Genomic DNA, 12,828 nt, shown 5'->3' with positions numbered 1-12,828 from the left:
AGAAGTTAAAAATTAAAGGCCTTGTGACAGTGGAAGGTGGTAATATAACAAGTACATCTGTTCCCTCTCAACATGAAGGAATCCTTGAAAATAACCTCAGTCAAGCCATGTTAAACTACCTGGAAGACAGCACTATACATTTTTGACATCTATGGACAGAAACTGTTAATAAAATAAGACAGAAATTGTGGATTTCTGAATTAATTGATTCTTCCAAACCAATTTCTTAGCACAGCGCATTGAACACATCTTTAAAAGAGTAGGTGAAATTATAGTTTTGTACTCCTAGCTGTTTTAAGAGAGTCTTCTGTGTGAGCTCAAATACATGAAGACCAAAGGTGTTCAAAACATTGCTGTCCTTGTTCTCCATAGACGGATCTTAACGTATATTGCAGCTGATTCTGCTTAGTTTCACTGAGATTCCTGAATAAATCAGTGACACTTTTTTTAGAAATTTAGAACTTTCCATAAGTAAACTTAAAATATAAAGACAGCAAATAACAACTTACTTGATTATACTTGGTATTTTACAACATAGTTCTAGCCACCACTGCCTGTTCTATTTTAAGATTTTCCATGGTAAATATTAATTTGCAAATTCTGTAGGAACACGGAAATATTTTAAGGAATGTACAGAGCTAGCAATTTTATTTATATAAATTTTTTCCTTTCAGCAAGCTGTCTTTTAGATACATCTTGATTTTTCTACCATATTATTCATTCATACTTTGTTTACTATGTGCTACTGCTATAGTAACCGGTACTCCTTTCTTCAGAGACACCAGAACACACCTGCCTTTCTTTTCATTCTCACTCATATTTCCTGTATTTTGAAATTAGTGGAAAGCTATTTGATCTGATGTGTTCTAAGCTGACTTCAGAATTTTTGTAAACATCTCTTTTCTCTATCATAGCATCTTTCCTACTTGACCCTTTCTTTTCAGATTAAGTTCGCGGTTTTCTCTGTTCTTTTCTGTATACATATAGAGAGAGATGCAGGTTACGTGTTCACTCTGTATTGCTGATACTAGCAAATTCAGCTTGTGCTATTAATTTCTGATCAGTGCATGATAAAATTGCAGTTTGATTTTTATGTACAATTACAGACTTTTCTCATTTTTTTCTGCAGTGTGCATTCCCTCATCTGGGTGAAAAACAGCATCATTTTTGAATGCTTTTAGTTACATATTTACTTTTCCAAATTCTCCAGGTCATTTTGCAGTACTTTTGATATCCTGCTAGACTTAATGCTTTCCACAGCTTTGATAAGAGTTGTGTGAAAGAGTTTTATAGGATGTAAAAAGAATAGTAAGTTTTTCAAGTTATTATTTTAGAGAAGAAGCCTCAAAAGAGCAACCTGGACTAGGCTACAGCTAGCAGGAAAGGTCAGTTCTTAAAATCATAAGAAAGATGATTTGTTAATAATGGCCTCCTGTGGTTCACAGTCCTGACTTTCAAATAATCACTATAGTACATTAATTAGGAGGGCCAAATCACCAGTAACAAAAGTGCTTTGATATCCAAGAGTCTGTTTCACTGAACAGAGAGGCACAATAGCTTAAACACCAAAAGAAGAAACCCTTTATGCCCCTCATTCCCAAGCATCCCAGGAGGAAGAATTAAGATATGTAGGACATAATTACCTACTGAGAATTCAGCTCCACTGGCATTTATAATATTCTTTAAAATGATAATAATGAAAAAAAAAAATCCCCTGGAAGCATACCAAGATACTGATTCAGTACTGACTCAAACAGAAAATTGCCACCCACCTGTAAAATCACCAGTGCTGCTACTTGCAAAAGTGACATGAAGTAAATTGCTTATCTAGATCAAGCCTGCTTAATTTGTGAGCTCTGACAGGATTACAACAGAAGGTGGTATGTCTGCCACAATTTTCAAATTATGACATTTAAGATTTCTCTGAATCAAACTGCTCAGTGATCTGTCTACCCATACTCCCGGTACCATGTATCCATTCACATCTGAATTTTATTGATGATCTACTGTAGTACAGACTGATTTATCTTTCAACAGCCAAAGTTCTGGGCTTGATGTAGATGTTATCACTTTCCTGCCTATTCTTCCTTTCCTTGTCATTTTTATACCCTTTTTATATAGCTACCTTGATAACCTTGTGCTCCTTTTTCAAAAGCTTGCATTCAGAACTTTTTCTATTTGGATATAAGTAGAATCATAGAATCATAGAATGGTTTGGGTTGGAAGGGACCTTAAAGATCATCTGGTTCCAACCTTTGTATCCATGGTCAAAGTGTTTTCATTATTCTGTTAGAGGGGAGCTAAAATGAACTAAAAGCTTTCCTAAATTTAGTATGAAATATGGCAATGCCTTTATCTGTCAGAACTTTTAATGGTTCCTGTAGTTTTGTTTGATTTTCATGTAGGTTTCTATTTTTGGTTCACATCTATATAGCTAAAATGCTGAATTTTAACTGTAGTATATTTTACAGGGTTTAAATAATTTTTATTTGTTTACATTTACCATTACTAATACTATGACAAATTTACATGTCATGATCATGAAACATGGAACATTGGAAACATTGGGAACAATTCCTTAATAAAACAATGGTGCTCTTTCTCCATTCATCATCTGGTCATGTTTCAGCTCTGAGCTGAAGAAAAAGTCTTGAGGATGGTCATCTCTCCAGTCTCCTTCTGGCTATTCTCAGCTGGGCTGCTTTTGCCTTTTGTCACGTTTCCTGCTCTGTCTTCTCCTGACTCTCATTTTGGCAGTGCTTTACAGGTAATAAGATTGATAAAACCATACACTTTTACACAGTGCTTGGAACATCTGTATGGTAATGACATATTTTGGTGGTTACTTGCCTGAGTTGGACTTGTTATGAAGCTTCCATTTTCCGTTTTCTCTATTCCAAAACATTCTGCCAAGCCCTGGTGGAGAATCAACTTTTCAGTCTTTCTTGCTCTTCTCAAAGTTTTGGGTTTTTTTTTGAAGCTTGCTCTGGGTTCCATCTAGTCTGATAAAGAATGTAAGAGATATTTTCTTGGAAGTGGGTAAGAATTACAAAAAGGAAGATGCATTTTTCCATTGGGGATCAGATGCATCAATGATGTCCATCTAATTCTCCTTTCATATATGCCTGGCTATTATAGCACTTAAAACTCCAACCAGAATCAAGGAAGTTGAAACAGTGTTCCTAAATAATACCTAGTTTAGATTGATATAAAAGTATCCTACCCTAGAGTAAGGAAAATTCAGGTGAATTTACAGAGGATCATTATATCTGCATTCTTTATTATACTTTTGCAGGTAAAAAGAGATAGAAGTGACCGGATTTTTGACAGTTACCCAAAAATACTTACAAATATATTTTGTTTTGGTGATGATTAATATTTTTCTTCTAGAACTTTCTAAGGAAAATAGCATACTGTTTTCCAATATTGAATCTTTTCGTGGAGGTTTTTAATTGACAGGTTGAAGAGGAAAAAAAATAAGAAAAATATTTTAACTGAAAATAAAATTCAGAGTATCTTAATACATGAAAACATTCTTGTTCACTCTCATCTGAAGTAGGTTATCTTGTCTGATCTAAAATCAGATTTAGGTGTCCATTCATTCTAAAGAATTTTGATAACAGCAATAGTTATGCATTTCATTTCAGGTTGCCCTGTTACTAAATTTGGGATGAGACTATATCTTCCTTCACAGAGTATGTGCTCTTTCCAGGCAAAAGTCGGTCTTTACAGACCTGTTTATGTTAATGAGAAATAAAATGGAATAGTCATACTCTGTCACAGTAAAATATCAATGTCATACCACTTTTGTCTAAAATATGTTTTGAATTTTGTGCAGTAACTTAGCAAATGTTAGGAATTCTGTGAAGTTCCTGCTATTGTCCCTTACAGTTAATGAAAGATGATTGAAATCCTAGTTTTCCTTCATGTTTTTGACATTATACACAATAGTTTTAACATCAGACAAGAAATACATTCATGTAAAATGTTTTGAAGTTTAAGCTCTGAGTGTTAAAAAAATAACATTTTAAATTACAGTAAAAGAAAAGCAGGGGAAAAAAGCTAACTTTTCTCCCACACTTCTGTATTAAAGATTTTATTTCTGACATGAATTCTGTGATCACTTGTCAACTGTTGATGACAGGTTTATAATTAGAGTAAAATATAATTGAAACCAAGGGCTATCTAGAGGGATCAGCAGTAGAACTTCTGTGCATTTCAGTCTTCCAAAGTAAGACTGTACTGTATATAAGAAAAATGTATATGATAATATTTCAGTAATACAGTTACCTATGGTAACAGTGGCATAGATGCTTTCCAATTAATAGTGCTGTCCCATTGTTTAATATGAAAGCATAGAACAAAGGTAGAAAAAAGAAGGTATAATATATATAGCTTCATGGTTCATAAAGGATTTGTACTTCTAATGAATAGTCTGTTACAGAAAGCAATATTTAAAAAAGCAAAAATTAAATACAGGAGACAGACATGAACAATAATGATGTGCTGAGAAGTAAAATTATTTTGGTAGATCTCATGGAAATTTGAAGTCTTTGTTAACAAAGAGTTAGCTATTGTTGCAACAGAAGAGGATTAATTATTATGATTGTCACAGCAGTAGTAAAATTGAAGCAGGTGATGCCTCACAGAAGAGAACCTCTAACTCTCAATCCAAAGAGAGCGCAAGAATATGGTCATGACTCAGCATGATACTCTAATTTTCATATAAATCTTTTATGTAAGTGTTTTGTTTAACCGGCGTTTATGGTCTTATTTTTAACAGCACAATTCAAAGTACTTGTGTTTGGTTTTATTTTTTTTTTTTAACTGTTCTAATGCATAGGGTACACAATTAGGCACTTCTCTTCAAAATAACAGTTTAACAGTTTACTAAGAATTTTGCAAGTAGCAGGATATGGTAAGCTTTATATGTATAACAAATGATGTGAGTGTTCAATAAGAGCAAAGTTACTAAATATCAGGAAGATTTCTTTACTTTGTTAATAATACCCAGATAATGTTAATAACTACCATTCCAATCCCTTTAGGAAATGCAGAATTTCCATCCTTTTTTCTGTGACTTGAAGACAGACTATATTTAACAGAAAAATGTGTAACAGAAAGCAAAAACACAAGTATCTTACAGGTCATAATGTGCAGAAAAAATGAGGTTTTGTTAGTTCAGCATTATGTTATTGTATTTGTGTATGAACAACCATCAAAATATATGATACCTGTAGGTTTATTAACTTTCTACATAACGTCTTGGCTTCATATTAGTAATATAACAGAAGCCATACTTGGTATGACTCTAGAAAATATGTTTGTCAGTGCCACCTCATGCTGAAACCTTTTCTTTGCAGACAACTTTCTGAACACTGTAATTTGTCTTGTTTTGTACCAGAATCTTCTTGCAGTAGCTTACAGTTTACCTTATGTCCTGGTTTCGGCTGGGATAGAGTTAATTTTTCTCTCAGTATCTCCTGTGTTTCAGATTTGGTACAAGAAGAATGATAACACTGATGTTTTCAGTTGTTGCTATAAATCAAGGGCTTTCCCCAGTGTCTCTTCTTCAGGTAATGAGCAGGTGTGCAGAAGCTGGGAGGGAGCACAGTCAGGCAGATAGCTCAAGATGGCCAATGGAAATATTCCATACCATAAATGTCATGCTCAGATTATGAATGGGGCTGGTTGGAGGGAGAAAGCTATCAATCCTTTTTGGCTTCTGTGAGTTTTGAATCAAAATTTTTCGGACTGTGAATTGGTCATCAGGTGGTAAGAAAAATGTTATTGTATATAGTTTGTTCTGCATATTCTTTATCATCATTGTTATTATCTATACTATTATTAGTGTTATTAGTAGTAGTATTTCTGCTATTGCCTTATTAAACTGTCTTTATTTCAACCCATGAGTTTTCCCTTTTGTCCGTTTCTCCTCCCCAACCTGCTGGGGGGAAGCAAAGGTGTGAGCAAGAGGCTGTCTGGTGCTTAGTTGCCAGCTGCCAGGTTAAACTACAACACCTGATCAGAAGTCACGACCAGAGGATACAAAGGCTATCACTAAAAAGTATCATCACAATTCATTTATGTAGAGAGGGGAAAAGAAATAAAAAATTGTCCCCATGTAACTTGTTTCAGTGGTTACAGTAAAAGTCTTGAGGTAGCTGAAATGTCTTTTCTTTCATTGACATCAAAGAATTCATCTTGCCTAGTAAAGCTTTCTTGTGATAAAAGGTTAGACTGATGAACATGTAATATTGTATTAGTGGTTTGTGCAAAGGAAATGTGTGTGTGATGCTTGCAGATATCTAAGATAGGTATTAAATGTAAATTGTCTCAGCTTTCAATTTGTTATTAGTGTAATTCAGCCTTTGCTTGTTGTACTCCAGCTCATATTAACCATTTTGTTCAGATCGACTGGGATTTGCTGTTTGCTTAAAAGGCTCTAAGAAAAATATTTTTATGAGTATTGAGTGTGTCAATCCAGGCTAGGCCCTAGTTAAGTGGAGCTGCTGTGCTAGCATTCAAAGCAGTCAATATTTTGATTTTATAAGCAAAGAGCAAAAGATGGCAGTGGACAGATGTCACTAACTTTGTTGTATATATTCAGGTATATACTTCAAAAAAATTTTTGTATAGGAATTCCATTCAAACTCTTTCTGAATATGTATGTGCCCATTTCTTATATAACATACTTGATAAAGAATTGACACAAATAACACTGTACTAATAATCCAGATAACGTGTGTTACTGGCCCTGTTTTCTCGCTGCTGTTATCTGGAGATCATATAACAGCTGCATATAAATGCTGCATGGAAAATGAGACGTCATTTGAAAGAGAACTATTCAAGTTACAATATGCTTTTTTTGCCCTTGTATCCTAAGAATAACCTAGTGTGAATCATCCTCATTTTCACAATCAGGTACTAGATTTATTTTTAATTTTTTCCCCCTTATGTCCTCTTCAGCTACCAAATAGTAGGAGATTCCCTGCCAAAGTCTATCTTTCGTGGTTTAGGTAGTTTTGTCTGCAGGATATTTGAGAGCTGTGTGTATTTGACAATGTGTTTTATTGCCCGTTGGATGATTTATCACACGTACACAGGGTAGTTTGTAATAAAGCAAAATTTATCCCACAGAGCTTTTCAGACTGCATAAAGCTTGGAGACAATCTACCTGCCTGTCTGTCTCGTTCCTGGATAGTTCAGAAATACATAGGATGGACTGGATAATAACTGGATGAAAATTTTAGTAATAAAAAATTTAAAGGGTTATTTTTTATTTGTAGATTCTCTTGAGTTTGTAAAGAAACCTCCTGAGAAATTTGTATCTGTGAAATAACATAAGTGGGTTCTGTTACTTTAGGATGAGTACAATTCAGGAACCAAAAGGAGGAATTATTGTCAACCTAAGAGAAGTGGTTTGAACGCATGAAACCAAAATTGAAAGCCGGTATTTTGTACAATAGAAAGATCAAAAGCTCTAATAAACTTTATAAGTTTAAACTAAAAGTGCTTCTAAGCTGAATGATTGAAAATAAATTCAATTTTATCCCAGTGTAATTATAAAGAGTTGATGTTTTTTAAATCAGGAAATTTTAGGAAGCATTCAATGATTTCTTTGCACTCTTCCTACAAATAAAATGTGTTTAAAGAAAGAAAGTAGAAACGGGGATGCTCTTGCCAAGCTCATTCCACATATCTGACCCTAAATTGAGTTCACTTTAAAGCTTAAATTGTGTCAGTACTTCTGCTTCTTTGGGGCCGCCTAGCACTTAAATATCACTTTGCAGTGTGATCTGATACAAATAAACTGCACAGTGCAATGCTAGTTTCTTTTTGCAGATATAGCTTGGAGTGTAATAATAAATACATCTACAATTAAAGCTGTTTTTTTTTAAAAAAAAGAACTGTTTGGCGGAGTTGTAATAAACTGTGGTAGTAGGGTAATTATTATAAATTCATGTCACTGGTTATGATGTTAAATTGAAAAATATATGAGAAACAAATGTATTATAGCTTTATCTGATTTGTAACATGAACCAATAAAAAAGACAGCTGTATCAGAGCATGCTGAAATTTCCATTTGAAATAAGCTGTATCTACTCAGCTGGAGATTTTGAATGTCTAAATAAATTAGCAGTCATTATTGCAGATTCATAGCAAGATAGCATAAAGTTACAGAGTTTTTGGGGAAGTAAAAGATTAGTGATGTTTTATGGCTAGCCTCAAGAGCTCTGGTACTTCAGCAAAGCTGTCACTTATGTCTAGTTCATATCTCCAATATGCAAGATCCAAATTCTCTTTAGACGATTATGTGTAAAATGAATATGTTATTGTCACTGGTGATCCAGGAGTGAAGTCTTTTATGGCACTATTCTGTGTGGTCCCTGTTCAGGTTCTTAGGAAGCTTGTAACATTTTTAAGCTTCAAAATAGCAAAACCAATTTTTAATTAACTGACAGTTTGAAAAGCACAGTGCTGCTGCATGTTTTCCATAGAATAATGGATGTTACCATTTATTAGATGTTAGTATTCGTCATGAAGTGAAACTACGGTCCTTACTGTATCCAAAAGGATAAAGGAAAAGTCATACATCTCTACTTATTTATGTAGGTATAGTGTTATTCTAGTCAGACAAGTAGTCTTTTTCTCAGATTTACTGAATATAGACAAATCCTGTTCAATTCAACTAATGGTTGGGGCTCATGCATTACGAAGTCTTATTTTAGGAAGAGATAATAGAGGGAGATCTCTGCATTGACCATTTCTAAGACAAGCTTAGGAAGATATGCACAAAGACTTCCTCAGAATCTGAGATTTAGTTAAATATTCTTACTGGTGAGATCTGAGCAGGGAACAGTTTGATGCACTGAGTGAACAGGAGAATAAAGACATGACATTTTCCATGCTGGGGGAGATTTTTTTGGGGGGAAGGTTGTGATCTCTAGATAAAAGAATATTCAATATTTGGAGAACAGAAGATTTTTATACAAAACAAAAAAGAAGTATTTAAGAGAGCAATATATTTACAATAAATTAACTATGGTGTAAACCCCCCTCCCCCCCAAACCAAACTGAAAAATCCTGGTCTCTATGATGATGAACAATTTCAAGCCGTCTGTTTCATTATACATTCTCCTGTGGGGACTAAGCTGGCAACAGTCTTTCTAGAGCTGTTGATGAAGAACTGCAGACAAATGATCATAGACTCTCTCATATGCAAAGCATTAGCATATGAAAACAAGTTATAAAATTGAAGGAAATAATTATTAGTTTAAAAACAAAAATCACCTTTAGGTTTCTGTTGTATTAACACTAAGACAACTAAACAAAGATTCACTGTCAGATGAATGTTTTCTTTCCATATTCCTTTACTCGTTATTCGTGACACGTATCATGATTCTTAAACGTCAAGTTCTTCAATAGAACAGAGTTAAAGTAGAATCATTGTTAAAATAAATGTTCAATTCTATCTTTTTTGTGCATGACAAAAATAATTAAGAGTTTCTCAATTTAATTGTAGAAGTTCCATGCCATTTCTATTCAAACAGTGGGCTATTTAACAAAAATTGAGCTTGTAGCAATGTTTTTAGAGTCAGCAAATATTTTTTCAAAAGGTAAAAAAAACATTTTCTATGTAGATTGTTGTTGTTGTTTGAAGGCTAAGGGTCAATGATGCTTGTATGAGTCTGTATAGATGCTTTTTTTTTCAGTGACTTAGCTTGTGAGTTATTCTATAAAACTGTAAATACATGTCAATGTTCATTATCAAAGAGCTCATTGTACTTCACCATCCCTTTCCAAATGCGGCTTGTGACATGAAGTTCTCTTTGTATTGAATTATTTGCTTTAATTAACAAAACAAACATTGAACTGAATGTAACAATAAGCCAGTGACATTTGTTTTGTAGTTGTAAAAAAAACAAACAACAGAACAAAAATCAACAACAACAACTAAAAAAGCCATCCATAATATTCAGACTCTCTGAGTGATGAAATGAGGATTTCATGTGGGAATCCTATTGAAATACCGGTATCCCAGTAAAATCATCACAGGGATGCTTTATCCGTGATTTCTGTGAAAAAGAGGGGAGAAGCTGTAACTCAGACATGCGTTTACTTAGAAAATAGCTATGGTACTTAAAGATATCATCACACTACAGTGAATCAGTCAAAAGCCTGGAAGAGGTAAGTGTGCTTCAAAGCAGTATCTAATAACTTAGCATAAGGAATGTTAAATTAAACTAGTCTTCAGAATGCATTGTATCAGCTAAATGTTAATATGCTCTATCCTATGTTGTATTTTGTTCGCAAATACCTTTGGCAGAGATTAGGCAAAAAAATTTTAGGGAGCAACAATATTAGCCATTCACTGGATAAAATGTAAGTACCTCTAGTGTGGCTCTTTTGAACATCTGTTCTTCTTTTTTCCACTAATAACATTAAAAGCAACACTTAGAAAACATGCGGTTATCTAGTAAGGGGAAAAACGTTAATTAAAAAAAAAGTTGATAGAACTTAGTACTTCATACACTTTAGAAAGAGATAAGGATAAAAAAATATCCAACTAGGAAAATTGTGGGAGTTATTCAGGCGGGTTTTTTTGAAGGGCAATCCAGTTATATTGGTTCACATAATCAAAGTTAAAAAGTAAGCATGAGAGGGTTTTATTTTTTTTTGGCTTTTGTAGTGGTAACTTATATAACGGTATACTGAAGACTTGGTAGAAGTCTATGTAGCTGAAGCGCTCATACTGAAATCTATAGTTATCTTAAAACCAGTAAGTTATCATCAGTCTTACCAGGTGGCTTAATTTTTAGGTGACTTGCATTCTTCTCTTAATGAGCAACTAGCACAATCATCTGAAGCACAGAGTTGTGCAATGTGAAATTTAGTTACCCAAACACCTTTGGATGAAGAAATGCAGTGAGATATGTATTTCACCTTTGGACAAAGAAATGCAGTGAGATATATCTGAGGAAAGAAAACTGAAAAATTAAAGGGAATTTCATCTGGATTTCAGCTTTCACATTTAAATTTCATTCTACAAGAAGACTTAAGATGTTACAGTAAAAGGCAGCTTGAGTGAAATATGATCATAAAATCACTGAGATTATGCTCTCTGGGAAAGAAGAAAAACTAGAAAGATGGGACTGAAAAAACATATCCTAATAAATTGAGAAAGTGGTTGGTGAGATCATGGAAGAACATAAGAATAGTCATAAAGGACCAGAGGTTAACCTATTTTGTCACTCATAACATTCAAATGATAGAATGTAAGACTAAAGCAGCACATAGTAATATATTTTATCAAAGTTATTTTACTGTGCATCTTACATTCTCTGAGTGAGATATTATAGCTGAGTTTTCTGTTTTTAGAAACTTTTGATAGACTGTTCTGTGAATTTGAGGAATTTACAGAGAAGGTTACAGAGTTTGTGAAGAAACAAATAAGGAAAAACTGGTTGGGGATATAAAGGTCAGAGAAACCTTGGATGCAGTGACCGTGAGATGGCAGAATAAAGAAGCCTAAGAGCAGGCATCAAGGCACAAAGCAGGAGCACAACCCTGGACCTCAGGAGAGCGAAATTCAGCCTGTTCAAGGAGGTGCTTGGAAGAATCCTGTTGGAGACCATGCTGAAAAGAAGAGGGGTCTAAAGAAGAGCTGATTGATTTTCAAGATTACCTCTGCTATGCTCAAGAATGGTCCATCACAATGAAGAGCAAATCAAAGGCAGCCAGAGGCCTGTATTAATGAACAAGGAGCTCCTGACAGAACTCAAATAAAAAGCAAGACAGATGGAAGTAAGGACAGGTGACCCAGGAAGGACATGGAAACAATATTTGAATGTGCAGGATTAGGAAAGACAAAGTCCCCACGGAACTGCGTCTGGTGAGGGACATGAAGGGCTTCTACAGGGCTTCAGAGCTGTATCAGCACCAAAAGGAAGGCTAGGGAAAATACGGGCCTGCTGCTGAGTGGGGCACGGGACCTGGTGACAAAAGAAGTAGAAGAGGCTGATGTACTGAAATCCTTCTTTGCCATGGTCTTTACCAGTAACACTTGCCTACGGAAATCCCAGATCCCTGAAATAAATTTACAAAAGCAGTGCTACTCTAAGGAATCAGTGAATCTAATGAGAGACCGTAGGTTTTGTAGCTTGGTGATTATCCCTATTCTTACGAAATGGAAACCTGTTGGATACTTTGGGCTCTATGTGTGAGCCTCTGTGTGTGCAAATATTTGTATTGAATGTAATTATAATGTGTATATGTGTATATTTTATAGTACCGTATCCTGTGTTAGTCACAAGGAGAGGTTATTTTAAGTTATTTATAGATTTTGGAGGATATTTTAGAGGCTATTTATGTTAAGGAGTATAACATGTCTATAAGCTGACCATGAATGGGTTTAGGATAAAAACAAAAAGAAAACTGTATTGTATATGTAAGAATACTGAGAAGATTTGAAACAGCTTTTTAATACACAAGAAAGATAGATGATATTACGATAGACTATATTAACATTAGGCATATGATTATAGAGCATGGGTTCCTTTCAGGAACGGGCTCACCTACATACTTCGTCTGGCATACTTTTTCCTTGTATGAAACTGAGTATGTTTTGCATGTTTTTCATCATAACTTATACACTTTGATTTCTGAATTAAATATTTTACCGCAGAAACTATCTACTAAGCTGAAAGACATTTTTCATAGTTTTACATTTCTATTTTAAATTCTTTGCTGAAATAGTTTAATTGCTGCTTTATGTAAATACATTGCATATATAACAATAAAGAGATTGCTGGTGAGACTGAAAAG

The 12,828-nt window shown here is 34.2% G+C and overlaps 1 protein-coding gene across 4 annotated transcripts in view; it reads left to right on the top strand.

Annotated features, from left to right (window-relative positions):
• Positions 1-12,828, top strand: part of FSTL5 (follistatin like 5) — a 318,510-nt gene that overhangs the window by 229,321 nt on the left and 76,361 nt on the right. The window lies entirely within an intron of this gene.

This window comes from Opisthocomus hoazin, chromosome 5 (genome assembly GCF_030867145.1).
Source record: "Opisthocomus hoazin isolate bOpiHoa1 chromosome 5, bOpiHoa1.hap1, whole genome shotgun sequence".
Lineage (NCBI taxonomy): Eukaryota > Metazoa > Chordata > Aves > Opisthocomiformes > Opisthocomidae > Opisthocomus > Opisthocomus hoazin.
Note: the sequence above shows the minus strand (reverse complement) of the source record. Positions and strands in the feature narration are given on the sequence as shown.